We start from the raw sequence: 20,332 nt of genomic DNA on the forward strand, positions 1-20,332 counted from the left end.
TGGTGTAAGTGGCCTCAGCCAGCAGCCACAGGCCCTGATGTGGTGTAAGTGGCCCCAGCCGGTCACTCAGGCCCTGGTGTGGTGTAGGTGGCATCAGCTAGCAGCACAAGACATTGGAAAACAGCCAAAAGCAGTGTCGTTAATGTGCCCTCATTAATGGGCAGCTTCTTTTGGTCTTTTAATACACCCCTTCTCTGGATCAAAAGCGGTTCAATGACATGAAAAAGAAAGGCTTACAGCACCAGGTATTCCCAGGTAGTCTCCCATCCAAGTACTAACCAAGCCCAGCCATGCTTATCTTCCGAGATCAGACGAGGTCGGGCGTGCTCAGGGTGGTATGGCCGTAAGCTGCTGGCCCCAGCACAATGTCTCAATTTATGGATTCAACTGATTAGGTGGCAAGTACCTGAAGTTACGAAGACAATCCTTTAACCATACCTGCATGTTTGCATAATACCCTAACCCAAAGGCTCAGTTTAGCATTTATCTAACAGCACAGGCCCTGGATTGTTGAAGATGGCCTCAGGAACAAGCACAGGGCCTGGTGTGTTGTACATGGCCACAGCAAGAAGCACAGGGCCTGGTTTGGTGAAGATGGCCTCGGCCAGAAGCACAGGGCCTGGTGTGATATGAGTGGCCTGAGCAAGAGCCACAGGCCCTGGTGTGGTGTAAGTGGCCTGAGCAAGAGCCACAGGCCCTGGTGTGGTGTAAGTGGTCTCAGCCAGCAGCCACAGGCCCTGGTGTGGTGTAGGTGGCCTCAGCCAGCAGCCACAGGCCCTTGTGTGGTGTAAGTGGCCTCAGCCAGCAGCCACAGGCCCTGGTGTGGTGTAAGTGGCCTGAGCAAGAGCCACAGACCCTGGTGTGGTGTAATTGGCCTCAATAGCAACTAAGGCCCTGGTGTGGTGTAGGTGGCCTCAGCCAGCAGCCACAGGCCTTGGTGTGGTGTAAGTGGCCTCAGCCAGAGCCACAGGCCCTGATGTGGTGTAAGTGGCCCCAGCCGGTCACTTAGGCCCTGGTGTTGTGTAGGTGGCATCAGCTAGCAGCCACAGGCCCTGGTGTGGTGTAAGTGGCCTCAGCCAGAGCCACAGACCCTGGTGTGGTGTAATTGGCCTCAATAGCAACTAAGGCCCTGGTGTGGTGTAGGTGGCCTCAGCCAGCAGCCACAGGCCCTGGTGTGGTGTAAGTGGCCTCAGCCAGCAGCCACAGGCCCTGGTGTGGTGTAAGTGGCCTCAGCCAGAGCCACAGGCCCTGATGTGGTGTAAGTGGCCCCAGCCGGTCACTCAGGCCCTGGTGTGGTGTAGGTGGCATCAGCTAGCAGCACAAGACATTGGAAAAGAGCCAAAAGCAGTGTCGTTAATGTGCCCTCATTAATGGGCAGCTGCTTTTGGTCTTTTAATACACCCCTTCTCTGGATCAAAAGCGGTTCAATGACATGAAAATGAAGGGCTTACAGCACCAGGTATTCCAAGGAAGTCTCCCATCCAAGTACTAACCAAGCCCAGCCCTGCTTAGCTTCCGAGATCAGACGAGGTCGGGCGTGCTCAGGGTGGTATGGCCGTAAGCTGCTGGCCCCAGCACAATGTCTCAATTTATGGATTCAAGTGATTAGGTGGCAAGTACCTGAAGTTACGAAGACAATCCTATAACCATACCCGCATGTTTGCATAATACCCTAACCAAAAGGCTCAGTTTAGCATTTATCCAACAGCACAGGCCCTGGATTGTTGAAGATGGCCTCAGGAACCAGAACAGGGCCTGGTGTGTTGTACATGGCCACAGCTAGCAGCACAGGGCCTGGTTTGGTGAAGATGGCCTCGGCCAGAAGCACAGGGCCTGGTGTGATATGAGTGGCCTGAGCAAGAGCCACAGGCCCTGGTGTGGTGTAAGTGGCCTGAGCAAGAGCCACAGGCCCTGGTGTGGAGTAAGTGGCCTGAGCAAGAGCCACAGGCCCTGGTGTGGTGTAAGTGGCCTGAGCAAGAGCCACAGGCCCTGGTGTGGTGTAATTGGCCTCAATAGCAACTAAGGCCCTGGTGTGGTGTATGTGGCCTCAGCCAGCAGCCACAGGCCCTGGTGTGGTGTAAGTGGCCTGAGAAGCAAATAAGGCCGTATTGTGGTGTATGTGGCCTCAGCCAGGAGCCACAGGCCCTGGTGTGGTGTAAGTGGCCTGAGCAAGAGCCACAGACCCTGGTGTGGTGTAAGTGGCCTCAGCCAGCAGCCACAGGCCTTGGTGTGGTGTAAGTCGCCTCAGCCAGAAGCCACAGGCACTGGTGTGGTGTAAGTGGCCTCAGCCAGCAGCCACAGGCCCTGGTGTGGTGTAAGTGGCCTCATCCAGAGCCACAGGCCCTGGTGTGGTGTAAGTGGCCTCAGAAGCAAATAAGGCCGTGGTGTGGTGTAAGTGGCCTCAGCCAGAAGCCACAGGCACTGGTGTGGTGTAAGTGGCCTCAGCCAGCAGCCACAGGCCCTGGTGTGGTGTAAGTGACTTCAGCCAGTGCCACAGGCCCTGGTGTGGTGTAAGTGGCCTGAGCAAGAGCCACCGACCCTGGTGTGGTGTAATTGGCCTCAATAGCAACTAATGCCCTGGTGTGGTGTAGGTGGCCTCAGCCAGCAGCCACAGGCCCTGGTGTGGTGTAAGTGGCCTCAGCCAGTGCCACAGGCCCTGGTGTGGTGTAAGGGGCCTCAATAGCAACTAATGCCCTGGTGTGGTGTAAGTGGCCTCAGCCAACAGCCACAGGCACTGCTGTGGTGTAAGTGCCCTCAGCCAGCAGACATAGGCCCTGGTGTGGTGTAAGTGGCCTCAGCCAGCAGCCACATGCCCTGGTGTGGTGTAAGTGGCCTCAGCCAGCAGCCACAGGCCATGGTGTGGTGTAAGTGGCCTCAGCCAGCAGCCACAGGCCCTGGTGTGGTGTAAGTGGCCTCAGCCAGTGCCACAGGCCCTGGTGTGGTGTAAGTGGCCTGAGCAAGAGTCACAGACCCTGGTGTGGTGTAATTGGCCTCAATAGCAACTAATGCCCTGGTGTGGTGTAGGTGGCCTCAGCCAGCAGCCACAGGCCCTGGTGTGGTGTAAGTGGCCTCAGCCAGCAGCCCCAGGCCCTGGTGTGGTGTAAGTGGCCTGAGCAAGAGCCACAGACCCTGGTGTGGTGTAATTGGCCTCAATAGCAACTAATGCCCTGGTGTGGTGTAAGTGGCCTCAGCCCGCAGCCACAGGCCCTGGTGTGGTGTAAGTGGCCTCAGCCAGCAGCCACAGGCCCTGATGTGGTGTAAGTGGCCCCAGCCGGTCACTCAGGCCCTGGTGTGGTGTAGGTGGCATCAGCTAGCAGCACAAGACATTGGAAAACAGCCAAAAGCAATGTCGTTAATGTGCCCTCATTAATGGGCAGCTGCTTTTGGTCTTTTAATACACCCCTTCTCTGGATCAAAAGCGGTTCAATGACATGAAAATGAAAGGATTATAGCACCAGGTATTCCCAGGCAGTCTCCCATCCAAGTACTAACCAAGCCCAGCCCTGCTTAGCTTCCGAGATTAGACGAGGTCGGGCGTGCTCAGGGTGGTATGGCCGTAAGCTGCTGGCCCCAGCACAATGTCTCAATTTATGGATTCAACTGATTAGGTGGCAAGTACCTGAAGTTACGAAGACAATCCTTTAACCATACCTGCATGTTTGCATAATACCCTAACCCAAAGGCTCAGTTTAGCATTTATCTAACAGCACAGGCCCTGGATTGTTGAAGATGGCCTCAGGAACCAGCACAGGGCCTGGTGTGTTGTACATGGCCACAGCAAGAAGCACAGGGCCTGGTTTGGTGAAGATGGCCTCGGCAAGAAGCGCAGGGCCTGGTGTGATGTGAGTGGCCTGAGCAAGAGCCACAGGCCCTGGTGTGGTGTAAGTGGCCTCAGCCAGAAGCCACAGGCACTGGTGTGGTGTAAGTGGCCTCAGCCAGCAGACACAGGCCCTGGTGTGGTGTAAGTGGCCTCAGCCAGCAGCCACAGGCCCTGGTGTGGTGTAAGTGGCCTCAGCCAGCAGCCACAGGCCCTGGTGTGGTGTAAGTGGCCTCAGCCAGCAGCCACAGGCCCTGGTGTGGTGTAAGTGGCCTCAGCCAGCAGCCACAGGCCCTGGTGTGGTGTAAGTGGCCTCAGCCAGAGCCACAGGCCCTGGTATAGTGTAAGTGGCCTCAACCAGTGCCACAGGCCCTGGTGGGGTGTAAGTGGCCTGAGCAAGAGCCACAGACCCTGGTGTGGTGTAATTGGCCTCAATAGCAACTAATGCCCTGGTGTGGTGTAGGTGGCCTCAGCCAGCAGCCACAGGCCCTGGTGTGGTGTAAGTGGCCTCAGCCAGTGCCACAGGCCCTGGTGTGGTGTAAGGGGCCTCAATAGCAACTAATGCCCTGGTGTGGTGTAGGTGGCCTCAGCCAGCAGCCACAGGCCCTGGTGTGGTGTAAGTGGCCTCAGCCAGTGCCAAAGGCCCTGATGTGGTGTAAGTGGCCTCAATAGCAACTAATGCCCTGGTGTGGTGTAAGTGGCCTCAGCCAGCAGCCACAGGCACTGGTGTGGTGTAAGTGGCCTCAGCCAGCAGCCACAGGCCCTGGTGTGGTGTAAGTGGCCTCAGCCAGCAGCCACAGGCCCTGGTGTGGTGTAAGTGGCCTGAGCCAGCAGCCACAGGCCCTGGTGTGGTGTATGTGGCCTCAGCCAGAAGCCACAGGCACTGGTGTGGTGTAAGTGCCCTCAGCCAGCAGCCACAGGCCCTGGTGTGGTGTAAGTGACCTCAGCCAGCAGCCACAGGCCCTGGTGTGGTGTAAGTGGCCTCAGCCAGCAGCCACAGGCCCTGGTGTGGTGTAAGTGGCCTCAGCCAGTGCCACAGGCCCTGGTGTGGTGTAAGTGGCCTGAGCAAGAGCCACAGACCCTGGTGTGGTGTAATTGGCCTCAATAGCAACTAATGCCCTGGTGTGGTGTAGGTGGCCTCAGCCAGCAGCCACAGGCCCTGGTGTGGTGTAAGTGGCCTCAATAGCAACTAATGCCCTGGTGTGGTGTAGGTGGCCTCAGCCAGCAGCCACAGGCCCTGGTGTGGTGTAAGGGGCCTCAATAGCAACTAATGCCCTGGTGTGGTGTAAGTGGCCTCAGCCAGCAGCCACTGGCACTGGTGTGGTGTAAGTGGCCTCAGCCAGCAGCCACAGGCCCTGGTGTGGTGTAAGTGGCCTCAGCCAGCAGCCACAGGCCCTGGTGTGGTGTAAGTGGCCTGAGCCAGCAGCCACAGGCCCTGGTGTGGTGTAAGTGGCCTCAGCCAGAAGCCACAGGCACTGGTGTGGTGTAAGTGCCCTCAGCCAGCAGCCACAGGCCCTGGTGTGGTGTAAGTGACCTCAGCCAGCAGCCACAGGCCCTGGTGTGGTGTAAGTGGCCTCAGCCAGCAGCCACAGGCCCTGGTGTGGTGTAAGTGGCCTCAGCCAGTGCCACAGGCCCTGGTGTGGTGTAAGTGGCCTGAGCAAGAGTCACAGACCCTGGTGTGGTGTAATTGGCCTCAATAGCAACTAATGCCCTGGTGTGGTGTAGGTGGCCTCAGCCAGCAGCCACAGGCCCTGGTGTGGTGTAAGTGGCCTCAGCCAGTGCCACAGGCCCTGGTGTGGTGTAAGTGGCCTGAGCAAGAGCCACAGGCCCTGGTGTGGTGTAAGTGGCCTCAGCCAGCAGCCACAGGCCCTGGTGTGGTGTAAGTGGCCTGAGCAAGAGCCACAGGCCCTGGTGTGGTGTAAGTGGCCTCAGCCAGAAGCCACAGGCACTGGTGTGGTGTAAGTGCCCTCAGCCAGCAGCCACAGGCCCTGGTGTGGTGTAAGTGACCTCAGCCAGCAGCCACAGGCCCTGGTGTGGTGTAAGTGGCCTCAGCCAGCAGCCACAGGCCCTGGTGTGGTGTAAGTGGCCTCAGCCAGTGCCACAGGCCCTGGTGTGGTGTAAGTGGCCTGAGCAAGAGTCACAGACCCTGGTGTGGTGTAATTGGCCTCAATAGCAACTAATGCCCTGGTGTGGTGTAGGTGGCCTCAGCCAGCAGCCACAGGCCCTGATGTGGTGTAAGTGGCCCCAGCCGGTCACTCAGGCCCTGGTGTGGTGTAGGTGGCATCAGCTAGCAGCACAAGACATTGGAAAAGAGCCAAAATCAATGTCGTTAATGTGCCCTCATTAATGGGCAGCTGCTTTTGGTCTTTTAATACACCCCTTCTCTGGATCAAAAGCGGTTCAATGACATGAAAATGAAAGGCTTACAGCACCAGGTATTCCCAGGTAGTCTCCCATCCAAGTACTAACCAAGCCCAGCCCTGCTTAGCTTCCGAGATCAGACGAGGTCGGGCATGCTCAGGGTGGTATGGCCGTAAGCTGCTGGCCCCAGCACAATGTCTCAATTTATGGATTCAACTGATTAGGTGGCAAGTACCTGAAGTTACGAAGACAATCCTTTAACCATACCTGCATGTTTGCATAATACCCTAACCCAAAGGCTCAGTTTAGCATTTATCTAACAGCACAGGCCCTGGATTGTTGAAGATGGCCTCAGGAACCAGCACAGGGCCTGGTGTGTTGTACATGGCCACAGCTAGGAGCACAGGGCCTGGTTTGGTGAAGATGGCCTCGGCCAGAAGCGCAGGGCCTGGTGTGATGTGAGTGGCCTGAGCAAGAGCCACAGGCCCTGGTGTGGTGTAAGTGGCCTCAGCCAGAAGCCACAGGCACTGGTGTGGTGTAAGTGGCCTCAGCCAGCAGCCACAGGCCCTGGTGTGGTGTAAGTGGCCTCAGCCAGCAGCCACAGGCCCTGGTGTGGTGTAAGTGGCCTCAGCCAGCAGCCACAGGCCCTGGTGTGGTGTAAGTGGCCTCAGCCAGTGCCACAGGCCCTGGTGTGGTGTAAGTGGCCTGAGCAAGAGTCACAGACCCTGGTGTGGTGTAATTGGCCTCAATAGCAACTAATGCCCTGGTGTGGTGTAGGTGGCCTCAGCCAGCAGCCACAGGCCCTGGTGTGGTTTAAGTGGCCTCAGCCAGTGCCACAGGCCCTGGTGTGGTGTAAGTGGCCTGAGCAAGAGCCACAGGCCCTGGTGTGGTGTAAGTGGCCTCAGCCAGCAGCCACAGGCCCTGGTGTGGTGTAAGTGGCCTCAGCCAGCAGCCACAGGCCCTGGTGTAGTGTAAGTGGCCTCAGCCAGTGCCACAGGCCCTGGTGTGGTGTAAGTGGCCTGAGCAAGAGCCACAGACCCTGGTGTGGTGTAAGTGGCCTCAATAGCAACTAATGCCCTGGTGTGGTGTAGGTGGCCTCAGCCAGCAGCCACAGGCCCTGGTGTGGTGTAAGTGGCCTCAGCCAGCAGCCACAGGCCCTGGTGTGGTGTAAGTGACCTCAGCCAGCAGCCACAGGCCCTGGTGTGGTGTAAGTGGCCTCAGCCAGCAGCCACAGGCACTGGTGTGGTGTAAGTGGCCTCAGCCAGCAGCCACAGGCCCTGGTGTGGTGTAAGTGGCCTGAGCCAGCAGCCACAGGCCCTGGTGTGGTGTAAGTGGCCTCAGCCAGAAGCCACAGGCACTGGTGTGGTGTAAGTGCCCTCAGCCAGCAGCCACAGGCCCTGGTGTGGTGTAAGTGACCTCAGCCAGCAGCCACAGGCCCTGGTGTGGTGTAAGTGGCCTCAGCCAGCAGCCACAGGCCCTGGTGTGGTGTAAGTGGCCTCAGCCAGTGCCACAGGCCCTGGTGTGGTGTAAGTGGCCTGAGCAAGAGTCACAGACCCTGGTGTGGTGTAATTGGCCTCAATAGCAACTAATGCCCTGGTGTGGTGTAGGTGGCCTCAGCCTGCAGCCACAGGCCCTGATGTGGTGTAAGTGGCCTCAGCCAGCAGCCACAGGCCCTGGTGTGGTGTAAGTGGCCTCAGCCAGCAGCCACAGGCCCTGATGTGGTGTAAGTGGCCCCAGCCGGTCACTCAGGCCCTGGTGTGGTGTAGGTGGCATCAGCTAGCAGCACAAGACATTGTAAAACAGCCAAAAGCAATGTCGTTAATGTGCCATCATTAATGGGCAGCTGCTTTTGGTCTTTTAATACACCCCTTCTCTGGATCAAAAGCGGTTCAATGACATGAAAATGAAAGGCTTACAGCACCAGGTAGTCTCCCATCCAAGTACAAACCAAGCCCAGCCCTGCTTAGCTTCCGAGATCAGACGAGGTCGGGCGTGCTCAGGGTGGTATGGCCGTAAGCTGCTGGCCCCAGCACAATGTCTCAATTTATGGATTCAACTGATTAGGTGGCAAGTACCTGAAGTTACGAAGACAATCCTTTAACCATACCTGCATGTTTGCATAATACCCTAACCCAAAGGCTCAGTTTAGCATTTATCTAACAGCACAGGCCATGGATTGTTGAAGATGGCCTCAGGAACCAGCACAGGGCCTGGTGTGTTGTACATGGCCACAGCTAGCAGCACAGGGCCTGGTTTGGTGAAGATGGCCTCGGCCAGAAGCGCAGGGCCTGGTGTGATGTGAGTGGCCTGAGCAAGAGCCACAGGCCCTGGTGTGGTGTAAGTGGCCTCAGCCAGAAGCCACAGGCACTGGTGTGGTGTAAGTGGCCTCAGCCAGCAGCCACAGGCCCTGGTGTGGTGTAAGTGGCCTCAGCCAGCAGCCACAGGCCCTGGTGTGGTGTAAGTGGCCTCAGCCAGCAGCCACAGGCCCTGGTGTGGTGTAAGTGGCCTCAGCCAGAGCCACAGGCCCTGGTGTGGTGTAAGTGGCCTCAGCCACTGCCACAGGCCCTGGTGTGGTGTAAGTGGCCTGAGCAAGAGCCAAAGACCCTGGTGTGGTGTAATTGGCCTCAATACCAACTAATGCCCTGGTGTGGTGTAGGTGGCCTCAATAGCAACTAATGCCCTGGTGTGGTGTAAGTGGCCTCAGCCAGCAGCCACAGGCCCTGGTGTGGTGTAAGTGGCTTGAGCAAGAGCCACAGACCCTGGTGTGGTGTAATTGGCCTCAATAGCAACTAAGGCCCTGGTGTGGTGTAGGTGGCCTCAGCCAGCAGCCACAGGCCCTGGTGTGGTGTAAGTGGCCTCAGCCAGCAGCCACAGGCCCTGGTGTGGTGTAAGTGGCCTCAGCCAGCAGCCACAGGCCCTGATGTGGTGTAAGTGGCCCCAGCCGGTCACTCAGGCCCTGGTGTGGTGTAGGTGGCATCAGCTAGCAGCACAAGACATTGGAAAACAGCCAAAAGCAATGTCGTTAATGTGCCCTCATTAATGGGCAGCTGCTTTTGGTCTTTTAATACACCCCTTCTCTGGATCAAAAGCGGTTCAGTGACATGAAAATGAAATGCTTACAGCACCAGGTATTCCCAGGCGGTCTCCCATCCAAGTACTAACCAAGCCCAGCCCTGCTTAGCTTCCGAGATCAGACGAGGTCGGGCGTGCTCAGGGTGGTATGGCCGTAAGCTGCTGGCCCCAGCACAATGTCTCAATTTATGGATTCAACTGATTAGGTGGCAAGTACCTGAAGTTACGAAGACAATCCTTTAACCATACCTGCATTTTTGCATAATACCCTAACCCAAAGGCTCAGTTTAGCATTTATCTAACAGCACAGGCCCTGGATTGTTGAAGATGGCCTCAGGAACCAGCACAGGGCCTGGTGTGTTGTACATGGCCACAGCAAGCAGCACAGGGCCAGGTTTGGTGAAGATGGCCTCGGCCAGAAGCACAGGGTCTGGTGTGATATGAGTGGCCTGAGCAAGAGCCACAGGCCCTGGTGTGGTGTAAGTGGCCTCAGCCAGAAGCCACAGGCCCTGGTGTGGTGTAGGTGGCCTCAGCCAGCAGCCACAGGCCCTTGTGTGGTGTAAGTGGCCTCAGCCAGCAGCCACAGGCCCTGGTGTGGTGTAAGTGGCCTCAGCCAGCAGCCACAGGCCCTGGTGTGGTGTAATTGGCCTCAATAGCAACTAAGGCCCTGGTGTGGTGTAAGTGGCCTCAGCCAGCAGCCACAGGCCCTGGTGTGGTGTAAGTGGCCTCAGCCAGTGCCACAGGCCCTGGTGTGGTGTAAGGGGCCTCAATAGCAACTAATGCCCTGGTGTGGTGTAAGTGGCCTCAGCCAGCAGCCACAGGCACTGGTGTGGTGTACGTGCCCTCAACAAGCAGCCACAGGCCCTGGTGTGGTGTAAGTGGCCTCAGCCAGCAGCCACAGGCCCTGGTGTGGTGTAAGTGGCCTCAGCCAGCAGCCACAGGCCCTGGTGTGGTGTAAGTGGCCCAAGCAAGAGCCACAGGCCCTGGTGTGGTGTAAGTGGCCTCAGCCAGAAGCCACAGGCACTGGTGTGGTGTAAGTGCCCTCAGCCAGCAGCCACAGGCCCTGGTGTGGTGTAAGTGACCTCAGCCAGCAGCCACAGGCCCTGGTGTGGTGTAAGTGGCCTCAGCCAGCAGCCACAGGCCCTGGTGTGGTGTAAGTGGCCTCAGCCAGTGCCACAGGCACTGGTGTGGTGTAAGTGGCCTGAGCAAGAGTCACAGACCCTGGTGTGGTGTAATTGGCCTCAATAGCAACTAATGCCCTGGTGTGGTGTAGGTGGCCTCAGCCAGCAGCCACAGGCCCTGGTGTGTTGTAAGTGGCCTCAGTCAGTGCCACAGGCCCTGGTGTGGTGTAAGTGGCCTGAGCAAGAGCCACAGACCCTCGTGTGGTGTAATTGGCCTCAATAGCAACTAATGCCCTGGTGTGGTGTAAGTGGCCTCAGCCAGCAGCCACAGGCCCTGGTGTGGTGTAAGTGGCCTCAGAAGCAAATAAGGCCGTATTGTGGTGTATGTGGCCTCAGCCAGGAGCCACAGGCCCTGGTGTGGTGTAAGTGGCCTGAGCAAGAGCCACAGACCCTGGTGTGGTGTAAGTGGCCTCAGCCAGCAGCCACAGGCCTTGGTGTGGTGTAAGTCGCCTCAGCCAGAAGCCACAGGCACTGGTGTGGTGTAAGTGGCCTCAGCCAGCAGCCACAGGCCCTGGTGTGGTGTAAGTGGCCTGAGCAAGAGCCACAGGCCCTGGTGTGGTGTAATTGGCCTCAATAGCAACTAAGGCCCTGGTGTGGTGTAAGTGGCCTCATCCAGAGCCACAGGCCCTGGTGTGGTGTAAGTGGCCTCAGAAGCAAATAAGGCCGTGGTGTGGTGTAAGTGGCCTCAGCCAGAAGCCACAGGCACTGGTGTGGTGTAAGTGGCCTCAGCCAGCAGCCACAGGCCCTGGTGTGGTGTAATTGACTTCAGCCAGTGCCACAGGCCCTGGTGTGGTGTAAGTGGCCTGAGCAAGAGCCACCGACCCTGGTGTGGTGTAATTGGCCTCAATAGCAACTAATGCCCTGGTCTGGTGTAGGTGGCCTCAGCCAGCAGCCACAGGCCCTGGTGTGGTGTAAGTGGCCTCAGCCAGTGCCACAGGCCCTGGTGTGGTGTAAGGGGCCTCAATAGCAACTAATGCCCTGGTGTGGTGTAAGTGGCCTCAGCCAACAGCCACAGGCACTGGTGTGGTGTAAGTGCCCTCAGCCAGCAGCCATAGGCCCTGGTGTGGTGTAAGTGGCCTCAGCCAGCAGCCACAGGCCCTGGTGTGGTGTAAGTGGCCTGAGCAAGAGCCACAGGCACTGGTGTGGTGTAAGTGCCCTCAGCCAGCAGCCACAGGCCCTGGTGTGGTGTAAGTGGCCTCAGCCAGCAGCCACAGGCCCTGGTGTGGTGTAAGTGGCCTCAGCCAGCAGCCACAGGCCATGGTGTGGTGTAAGTGGCCTCAGCCAGCAGCCACAGGCCCTGGTGTGGTGTAAGTGGCCTCAGCCAGCAGCCACAGGCCCTGGTGTGGTGTAAGTGGCCTCAGCCAGAGCCACAGGCCCTGGTATAGTGTAAGTGGCCTCAACCAGTGCCACAGGCCCTGGTGGGGTGTAAGTGGCCTGAGCAAGAGCCACAGACCCTGGTGTGGTGTAATTGGCCTCAATAGCAACTAATGCCCTGGTGTGGTGTAGGTGGCCTCAGCCAGCAGCCACAGGCCCTGGTGTGGTGTAAGTGGCCTCAGCCAGTGCCACAGGCCCTGGTGTGGTGTAAGGGGCCTCAATAGCAACTAATGCCCTGGTGTGGTGTAGGTGGCCTCAGCCAGCAGCCACAGGCCCTGGTGTGGTGTAAGTGGCCTCAGCCAGTGCCAAAGGCCCTGATGTGGTGTAAGTGGCCTCAATAGCAACTAATGCCCTGGTGTGGTGTAAGTGGCCTCAGCCAGCAGCCACAGGCACTGGTGTGGTGTAAGTGGCCTCAGCCAGCAGCCACAGGCCCTGGTGTGGTGTAAGTGGCCTCAGCCAGCAGCCACAGGCCCTGGTGTGGTGTAAGTGGCCTGAGCCAGCAGCCACAGGCCCTGGTGTGGTGTATGTGGCCTCAGCCAGAAGCCACAGGCACTGGTGTGGTGTAAGTGCCCTCAGCCAGCAGCCACAGGCCCTGGTGTGGTGTAAGTGACCTCAGCCAGCAGCCACAGGCCCTGGTGTGGTGTAAGTGGCCTCAGCCAGCAGCCACAGGCCCTGGTGTGGTGTAAGTGGCCTCAGCCAGTGCCACAGGCCCTGGTGTGGTGTAAGTGGCCTGAGCAAGAGTCACAGACCCTGGTGTGGTGTAATTGGCCTCAATAGCAACTAATGCCCTGGTGTGGTGTAGGTGGCCTCAGCCAGCAGCCACAGGCCCTGGTGTGGTGTAAGTGGCCTCAGCCAGTGCCACAGGCCCTGGTGTGGTGTAAGTGGCCTGAGCAAGAGCCACAGGCCCTGGTGTGGTGTAAGTGGCCTCAGCCAGCAGCCACAGGCCCTGGTGTGGTGTAAGTGGCCTGAGCAAGAGCCACAGGCCCTGGTGTGGTGTAAGTGGCCTCAGCCAGAAGCCACAGGCACTGGTGTGGTGTAAGTGCCCTCAGCCAGCAGCCACAGGCCCTGGTGTGGTGTAAGTGACCTCAGCCAGCAGCCACAGGCCCTGGTGTGGTGTAAGTGGCCTCAGCCAGCAGCCACAGGCCCTGGTGTGGTGTAAGTGGCCTCAGCCAGTGCCACAGGCCCTGGTGTGGTGTAAGTGGCCTGAGCAAGAGTCACAGACCCTGGTGTGGTGTAATTGGCCTCAATAGCAACTAATGCCCTGGTGTGGTGTAGGTGGCCTCAGCCAGCAGCCACAGGCCCTGATGTGGTGTAAGTGGCCCCAGCCGGTCACTCAGGCCCTGGTGTGGTGTAGGTGGCATCAGCTAGCAGCACAAGACATTGGAAAAGAGCCAAAATCAATGTCGTTAATGTGCCCTCATTAATGGGCAGCTGCTTTTGGTCTTTTAATACACCCCTTCTCTGGATCAAAAGCGGTTCAATGACATGAAAATGAAAGGCTTACAGCACCAGGTATTCCCAGGTAGTCTCCCATCCAAGTACTAACCAAGCCCAGCCCTGCTTAGCTTCCGAGATCAGACGAGGTCGGGCGTGCTCAGGGTGGTATGGCCGTAAGCTGCTGGCCCCAGCACAATGTCTCAATTTATGGATTCAACTGATTAGGTGGCAAGTACCTGAAGTTACGAAGACAATCCTTTAACCATACCTGCATGTTTGCATAATACCCTAACCCAAAGGCTCAGTTTAGCATTTATCTAACAGCACAGGCCATGGATTGTTGAAGATGGCCTCAGGAACCAGCACAGGGCCTGGTGTGTTGTACATGGCCACAGCTAGCAGCACAGGGCCTGGTTTGGTGAAGATGGCCTCGGCCAGAAGCGCAGGGCCTGGTGTGATGTGAGTGGCCTGAGCAAGAGCCACAGGCCCTGGTGTGGTGTAAGTGGCCTCAGCCAGAAGCCACAGGCACTGGTGTGGTGTAAGTGGCCTCAGCCAGCAGCCACAGGCCCTGGTGTGGTGTAAGTGGCCTCAGCCAGCAGCCACAGGCCCTGGTGTGGTGTAAGTGGCCTCAGCCAGCAGCCACAGGCCCTGGTGTGGTGTAAGTGGACTCAGCCAGAGCCACAGGCCCTGGTGTGGTGTAAGTGGCCTCAGCCAGTGCCACAGGCCCTGGTGTGGTGTAAGTGGCCTGAGAAAGAGCCAAAGACCCTGGTGTGGTGTAATTGGCCTCAATAGCAACTTATGCCCTGGTGTGGTGTAAGTGGCCTCAGCCAGCAGCCACAGGCCCTGGTGTGGTGTAAGTGGCCTCAATAGCAACTAATGCCCTGGTGTGGTGTAAGTGGCCTCAGCCAGCAGCCACAGGCCCTGGTGTGGTGTAAGTGGCCTCAGCCAGCAGCCACAGGCCCTGGTGTGGTGTAAGTGGCCTGAGCAAGAGCCACAGGCCCTGGTGTGGTGTAAGTGGCCTCAGCCAGAAGCCACAGGCACTGGTGTGGTGTAAGGGGCCTCAATAGCAACTAATGCCCTGGTGTGGTGTAAGTGACCTCAGCCAGCAGCCACAGGCCCTGGTGTGGTGTAAGTGGCCTCAGCCAGCAGCCACAGGCCCTGGTGTGGTGTAAGTGGCCTCAGCCAGTGCCACAGACCCTGGTGTGGTGTAATTGGCCTCAATAGCAACTAATGCCCTGGTGTGGTGTAAGTGGCCTCAGCCAGCAGCCACAGGCCCTGGTGTGGTGTAAGTGGCCTCAGCCAGCAGCCACAGGACCTGATGTGGTGTAAGTGGCCCCAGCCGGTCACTCAGGCCCTGGTGTGGTGTAGGTGGCATCAGCTAGCAGCACAAGACATTGGAAAACAGCCAAAAGCAATGTCGTTAATGTGCCCTCATTAATGGGCAGCTGCTTTTGGTCTTTTAATACACCCCTTCTCTGGATCAAAAGCGGTTCAATGACATGAAAATGAAAGGCTTACAGCACCAGGTATTCCCCCATCCAAGTACTAACCAAGCCCAGCCCTGCTTAGCTTCCGAGATCAGACGAGGTCGGGCGTGCTCAGGGTGGTATGGCCGTAAGCTGCTGGCCCCAGCACAATGTCTCAATTTATGGATTCAACTGATTAGGTGGCAAGTACCTGAAGTTACGAAGACAATCCTTTAACCATACCTGCATGTTTGCATAATACCCTAACCCAAAGGCTCAGTTTAGCATTTATCTAACAGCACAGGCCCTGGATTGTTGAAGATGGCCTCAGGAACCAGCACAGGGCCTGGTGTGTTGTACATGGCCACAGCTAGCAGCACAGGGCCTGGTGTGATGTGAGTGGCCTGAGCCAGAAGCCACAGGCACTGGTGTGGTGTAAGTGGCCTCAGCCAGCAGCCACAGGCCCTGGTGTGGTGTAAGTGGCCTCAGCCAGCAGCCACAGGCCCTGGTGTGGTGTAAGTGGCCTCAGCCAGCAGCCACAGGCCCTGGTGTGGTGTAAGTGGCCTCAGCCAGAGCCACAGGTCCTGGTGTGGTGTAAGTGGCCTCAGCCAGTGCCACAGGCCCTGGTGTGGTGTAAGTGGCCTCAGCCAGAAGCCACAGGCCCTGGTGTGGTGTAAGTGGCCTCAGCCAGCAGCCACAGGCCCTGGTGTGGTGTAAGTGGCCTCAGCCAGAGCCACAGGTCCTGGTGTGGTGTAAGTGGCCTCAGCCAGTGCCACAGGCCCTGGTGTGGTGTAAGTGGCCAAAGCAAGAGCCACAGACCCTGGTGTGGTGTAATTGGCCTCAATAGCAACTAATGCCCTGGTGTGGTGTAGGTGGCCTCAGCCAGCAGCCACAGGCCCTGGTGTGGTGTAAGTGGCCTCAATAGCAACTAATGCCCTGGTGTGGTGTAAGTGGCCTCAGCCAGCAGCCACAGGCCCTGGTGTGGTGTAAGTGGCCTCAGCCAGAGCCACAGGTCCGGGTGTGGTGTAAGTGGCCTCAGCCAGAGCCACAGGTCCTGGTGTGGTGTAAGTGGCCTCAGCCAGTGCCACAGGCCCTGGTGTGGTGTAAGTGGCCTCAGCCAGCAGCCACAGGCCCTGGTGTGGTGTAAGTGGCCTCAGCCAGCAGCCACAGGCCCTGGTGTGGTGTAAGTGGCCTCAGCCAGAGCCACAGGTCCTGGTGTGGTGTAAGTCGCCTCAGCCAGTGCCACAGGCCCTGGTGTGGTGTAAGTGGCCTGAGCAAGAGCCACAGACCCTGTTGTGGTGTAATTGGCCTCAATAGCAACTAAGGCCCTGGTGTGGTGTAGGTGGCCTCAGCCAGTAGCCACAGGCCCTGGTGTGGTGTAAGTGGCCTCAGCCAGCAGCCACAGGCACTGGTGTGGTGTAAGTGCCCTCAGCCAGCAGCCACAGGCCCTGGTGTGGTGTAAGTGGCCTCAGCCAGCAGCCACAGGCCCTGGTGTGGTGTAAGTGGCCTCAGCCAGCAGCACAGGCCCTGGTGTGGTGTAAGTGGCCTGAGCAAGAGCCACAGGCCCTGGTGTGGTGTAAGTGGCCTCAGCCAGAAGCCACAGGCACTGGTGTGGTGTAAGTGCCCTCAGCCAGCAGCCACAGGCCCTGGTGTGGTGTAAGTGACCTCAGCCAGCAGCCACAGGCCCTGGTGTGGTGTAAGTGGCCTCAGCCAGCAGCCACAGGCCCTGGTGTGGTGTAAGTGGCCTCAGCCAGTGCCACAGGCCCTGGTGTGGTGTAAGTGGCCTGAGCAAGAGTCACAGACCCTGGTGTGGTGTAATTGGCCTCAATAGCAACTAATGCCCTGGTGTGGTGTAGGTGGCCTCAGCCAGCAGCCACAGGCCCTGGTGCGGTGTAAGTGGCCTCAGCCAGTGCCACAGGCCCTGGTGTGGTGTAAGTGGCCTGAGCAAGAGCCACCGACCCTGGTGTGGTGTAATTGGCCTCAATAGCAACTAATGCCCTGGTCTGGTGTAGGTGGCCTCAGCCAGCAGCCACAGGCCCTGGTGTGGTGTAAGTGGCCTCAGCCAGTGCCACAGGCCCTGGTGTGGTGTAAGGGGCCTCAATAGCAACTAATGCCCTGGTGTGGTGTAAGTGGCCTCAGCCAGCAGCCACAGGCCCTGGTGTGGTGTAAGTGGCCTGAGCAAGAGCCACAGGCACTGGTGTGGTGTAAGTGCCCTCAGCCAGCAGCCACAGGCCCTGGTGTGGTGTAAGTGGCCTCAGCCAGCAGCCACAGGCCCTGGTGTGGTGTAAGTGGCCTCAGCCAGCAGCCACAGGCCATGGTGTGGTGTAAGTGGCCTCAGCCAGCAGCCACAGGCCCTGGTGTGGTGTAAGTGGCCTCAGCCAGTGCCACAGGCCCTGGTGTGGTGTAAGTGGCCTGAGCAAGAGTCACAGACCCTGGTGTGGTGTAATTGGCCTCAATAGCAACTAATGCCCTGGTGTGGTGTAGGTGGCCTCAGCCAGCAGCCACAGGCCCTGGTGTGGTGTAAGTGGCCTCAGCCAGCAGCCCCAGGCCCTGGTGTGGTGTAAGTGGCCTGAGCAAGAGCCACAGACCCTGGTGTGGTGTAATTGGCCTCAATAGCAACTAATGCCCTGGTGTGGTGTAAGTGGCCTCAGCCAGCAGCCACAGGCCCTGGTGTGGTGTAAGTGGCCTCATCCAGCAGCCACAGGCCCTGATGTGGTGTAAGTGGCCCCAGCCGGTCACTCAGGCCCTGGTGTGGTGTAGGTGGCATCAGCTAGCAGCACAAGACATTGGAAAACAGCCAAAAGCAATGTCGTTAATGTGCCCTCATTAATGGGCAGCTGCTTTTGGTCTTTTAATACACCCCTTCTCTGGATCAAAAGCGGTTCAATGACATGAAAATGAAAGGCTTATAGCACCAGGTATTCCCAGGCAGTCTCCCATCCAAGTACTAACCAAGCCCAGCCCTGCTTAGCTTCCGAGATTAGACGAGGTCGGGCGTGCTCAGGGTGGTATGGCCGTAAGCTGCTGGCCCCAGCACAATGTCTCAATTTATGGATTCAACTGATTAGGTGGCAAGTACCTGAAGTTACGAAGACAATCCTTTAACCATACCTGCATGTTTGCATAATACCCTAACCCAAAGGCTCAGTTTAGCATTTATCTAACAGCACAGGCCCTGGATTGTTGAAGATGGCCTCAGGAACCAGCACAGGGCCTGGTGTGGTGTAAGTGGCCTCAGCCAGAGCCACAGGCCCTGGTATAGTGTAAGTGGCCTCAACCAGTGCCACAGGCCCTGGTGGGGTGTAAGTGGCCTGAGCAAGAGCCACAGACCCTGGTGTGGTGTAATTGGCCTCAATAGCAACTAATGCCCTGGTGTGGTGTAGGTGGCCTCAGCCAGCAGCCACAGGCCCTGGTGTGGTGTAAGTGGCCTCAGCCAGCAGCCACAGGCCCTGGTGTGGTGTAAGTGGCCTCAGCCAGCAGCCACAGGCCCTGGTGTGGTGTAAGTGGCCTCAGCCAGAGCCACAGGTCCTGGTGTGGTGTAAGTGGCCTCAGCCAGTGCCACAGGCCCTGGTGTGGTGTAAGTGGCCTCAGCCAGAAGCCACAGGCCCTGGTGTGGTGTAAGTGGCCTCAGCCAGCAGCCACAGGCCCTGGTGTGGTGTAAGTGGCCTCAGCCAGAGCCACAGGTCCTGGTGTGGTGTAAGTGGCCTCAGCCAGTGCCACAGGCCCTGGTGTGGTGTAAGTGGCCAAAGCAAGAGCCACAGACCCTGGTGTGGTGTAATTGGCCTCAATAGCAACTAATGCCCTGGTGTGGTGTAGGTGGCCTCAGCCAGCAGCCACAGGCCCTGGTGTGGTGTAAGTGGCCTCAATAGCAACTAATGCCCTGGTGTGGTGTAAGTGGCCTCAGCCAGCAGCCACAGGCCCTGGTGTGGTGTAAGTGGCCTCAGCCAGAGCCACAGGTCCGGGTGTGGTGTAAGTGGCCTCAGCCAGAGCCACAGGTCCTGGTGTGGTGTAAGTGGCCTCAGCCAGTGCCACAGGCCCTGGTGTGGTGTAAGTGGCCTCAGCCAGCAGCCACAGGCCCTGGTGTGGTGTAAGTGGCCTCAGCCAGCAGCCACAGGCCCTGGTGTGGTGTAAGTGGCCTCAGCCAGAGCCACAGGTCCTGGTGTGGTGTAAGTCGCCTCAGCCAGTGCCACAGGCCCTGGTGTGGTGTAAGTGGCCTGAGCAAGAGCCACAGACCCTGTTGTGGTGTAATTGGCCTCAATAGCAACTAAGGCCCTGGTGTGGTGTAGGTGGCCTCAGCCAGTAGCCACAGGCCCTGGTGTGGTGTAAGTGGCCTCAGCCAGCAGCCACAGGCACTGGTGTGGTGTAAGTGCCCTCAGCCAGCAGCCACAGGCCCTGGTGTGGTGTAAGTGGCCTCAGCCAGCAGCCACAGGCCCTGGTGTGGTGTAAGTGGCCTCAGCCAGCAGCACAGGCCCTGGTGTGGTGTAAGTGGCCTGAGCAAGAGCCACAGGCCCTGGTGTGGTGTAAGTGGCCTCAGCCAGAAGCCACAGGCACTGGTGTGGTGTAAGTGCCCTCAGCCAGCAGCCACAGGCCCTGGTGTGGTGTAAGTGACCTCAGCCAGCAGCCACAGGCCCTGGTGTGGTGTAAGTGGCCTCAGCCAGCAGCCACAGGCCCTGGTGTGGTGTAAGTGGCCTCAGCCAGTGCCACAGGCCCTGGTGTGGTGTAAGTGGCCTGAGCAAGAGTCACAGACCCTGGTGTGGTGTAATTGGCCTCAATAGCAACTAATGCCCTGGTGTGGTGTAGGTGGCCTCAGCCAGCAGCCACAGGCCCTGGTGCGGTGTAAGTGGCCTCAGCCAGTGCCACAGGCCCTGGTGTGGTGTAAGTGGCCTGAGCAAGAGCCACCGACCCTGGTGTGGTGTAATTGGCCTCAATAGCAACTAATGCCCTGGTCTGGTGTAGGTGGCCTCAGCCAGCAGCCACAGGCCCTGGTGTGGTGTAAGTGGCCTCAGCCAGTGCCACAGGCCCTGGTGTGGTGTAAGGGGCCTCAATAGCAACTAATGCCCTGGTGTGGTGTAAGTGGCCTCAGCCAGCAGCCACAGGCCCTGGTGTGGTGTAAGTGGCCTGAGCAAGAGCCACAGGCACTGGTGTGGTGTAAGTGCCCTCAGCCAGCAGCCACAGGCCCTGGTGTGGTGTAAGTGGCCTCAGCCAGCAGCCACAGGCCCTGGTGTGGTGTAAGTGGCCTCAGCCAGCAGCCACAGGCCATGGTGTGGTGTAAGTGGCCTCAGCCAGCAGCCACAGGCCCTGGTGTGGTGTAAGTGGCCTCAGCCAGTGCCACAGGCCCTGGTGTGGTGTAAGTGGCCTGAGCAAGAGTCACAGACCCTGGTGTGGTGTAATTGGCCTCAATAGCAACTAATGCCCTGGTGTGGTGTAGGTGGCCTCAGCCAGCAGCCACAGGCCCTGGTGTGGTGTAAGTGGCCTCAGCCAGCAGCCCCAGGCCCTGGTGTGGTGTAAGTGGCCTGAGCAAGAGCCACAGACCCTGGTGTGGTGTAATTGGCCTCAATAGCAACTAATGCCCTGGTGTGGTGTAAGTGGCCTCAGCCAGCAGCCACAGGCCCTGGTGTGGTGTA

The 20,332-nt window shown here is 58.4% G+C and overlaps 5 non-coding genes and 4 pseudogenes across 5 annotated transcripts; all 9 read right to left on the bottom strand.

Moving 5' to 3' along the window:
- Nucleotides 1-230: 230 nt before the first annotated feature.
- LOC145427087 (5S ribosomal RNA) lies at nucleotides 231-349 on the bottom strand. Its single transcript, XR_013907811.1, has one exon. It is a non-coding gene; the product is annotated as a 5S ribosomal RNA (ribosomal RNA).
- Nucleotides 350-1,444: 1,095 nt separating this feature from the next.
- Nucleotides 1,445-1,563, bottom strand: LOC145426797 (5S ribosomal RNA). The gene has a single exon (XR_013907515.1). It is a non-coding gene; the product is annotated as a 5S ribosomal RNA (ribosomal RNA).
- Nucleotides 1,564-3,443: 1,880 nt separating this feature from the next.
- Nucleotides 3,444-3,562, bottom strand: LOC145427389 (5S ribosomal RNA; annotated as a pseudogene).
- A 2,675-nt stretch (nucleotides 3,563-6,237) lies between these two features.
- LOC145426689 (5S ribosomal RNA) lies at nucleotides 6,238-6,356 on the bottom strand. Its single transcript, XR_013907400.1, has one exon. It is a non-coding gene; the product is annotated as a 5S ribosomal RNA (ribosomal RNA).
- Nucleotides 6,357-8,087: 1,731 nt separating this feature from the next.
- LOC145427477 (5S ribosomal RNA) lies at nucleotides 8,088-8,196 on the bottom strand (annotated as a pseudogene).
- A 1,095-nt stretch (nucleotides 8,197-9,291) lies between these two features.
- LOC145426367 (5S ribosomal RNA) lies at nucleotides 9,292-9,410 on the bottom strand. Its single transcript, XR_013907077.1, has one exon. It is a non-coding gene; the product is annotated as a 5S ribosomal RNA (ribosomal RNA).
- A 3,892-nt stretch (nucleotides 9,411-13,302) lies between these two features.
- On the bottom strand, nucleotides 13,303-13,421 carry LOC145427833 (5S ribosomal RNA). Its single transcript, XR_013908375.1, has one exon. It is a non-coding gene; the product is annotated as a 5S ribosomal RNA (ribosomal RNA).
- Nucleotides 13,422-14,753: 1,332 nt separating this feature from the next.
- Nucleotides 14,754-14,862, bottom strand: LOC145427417 (5S ribosomal RNA; annotated as a pseudogene).
- Nucleotides 14,863-17,611: 2,749 nt separating this feature from the next.
- On the bottom strand, nucleotides 17,612-17,730 carry LOC145427318 (5S ribosomal RNA; annotated as a pseudogene).
- Nucleotides 17,731-20,332: the final 2,602 nt, after the last annotated feature.

This window comes from Astatotilapia calliptera, chromosome 3, assembly GCF_964374335.1.
Source record: "Astatotilapia calliptera chromosome 3, fAstCal68.1, whole genome shotgun sequence".
NCBI classification, from domain to species: domain Eukaryota; kingdom Metazoa; phylum Chordata; class Actinopteri; order Cichliformes; family Cichlidae; genus Astatotilapia; species Astatotilapia calliptera.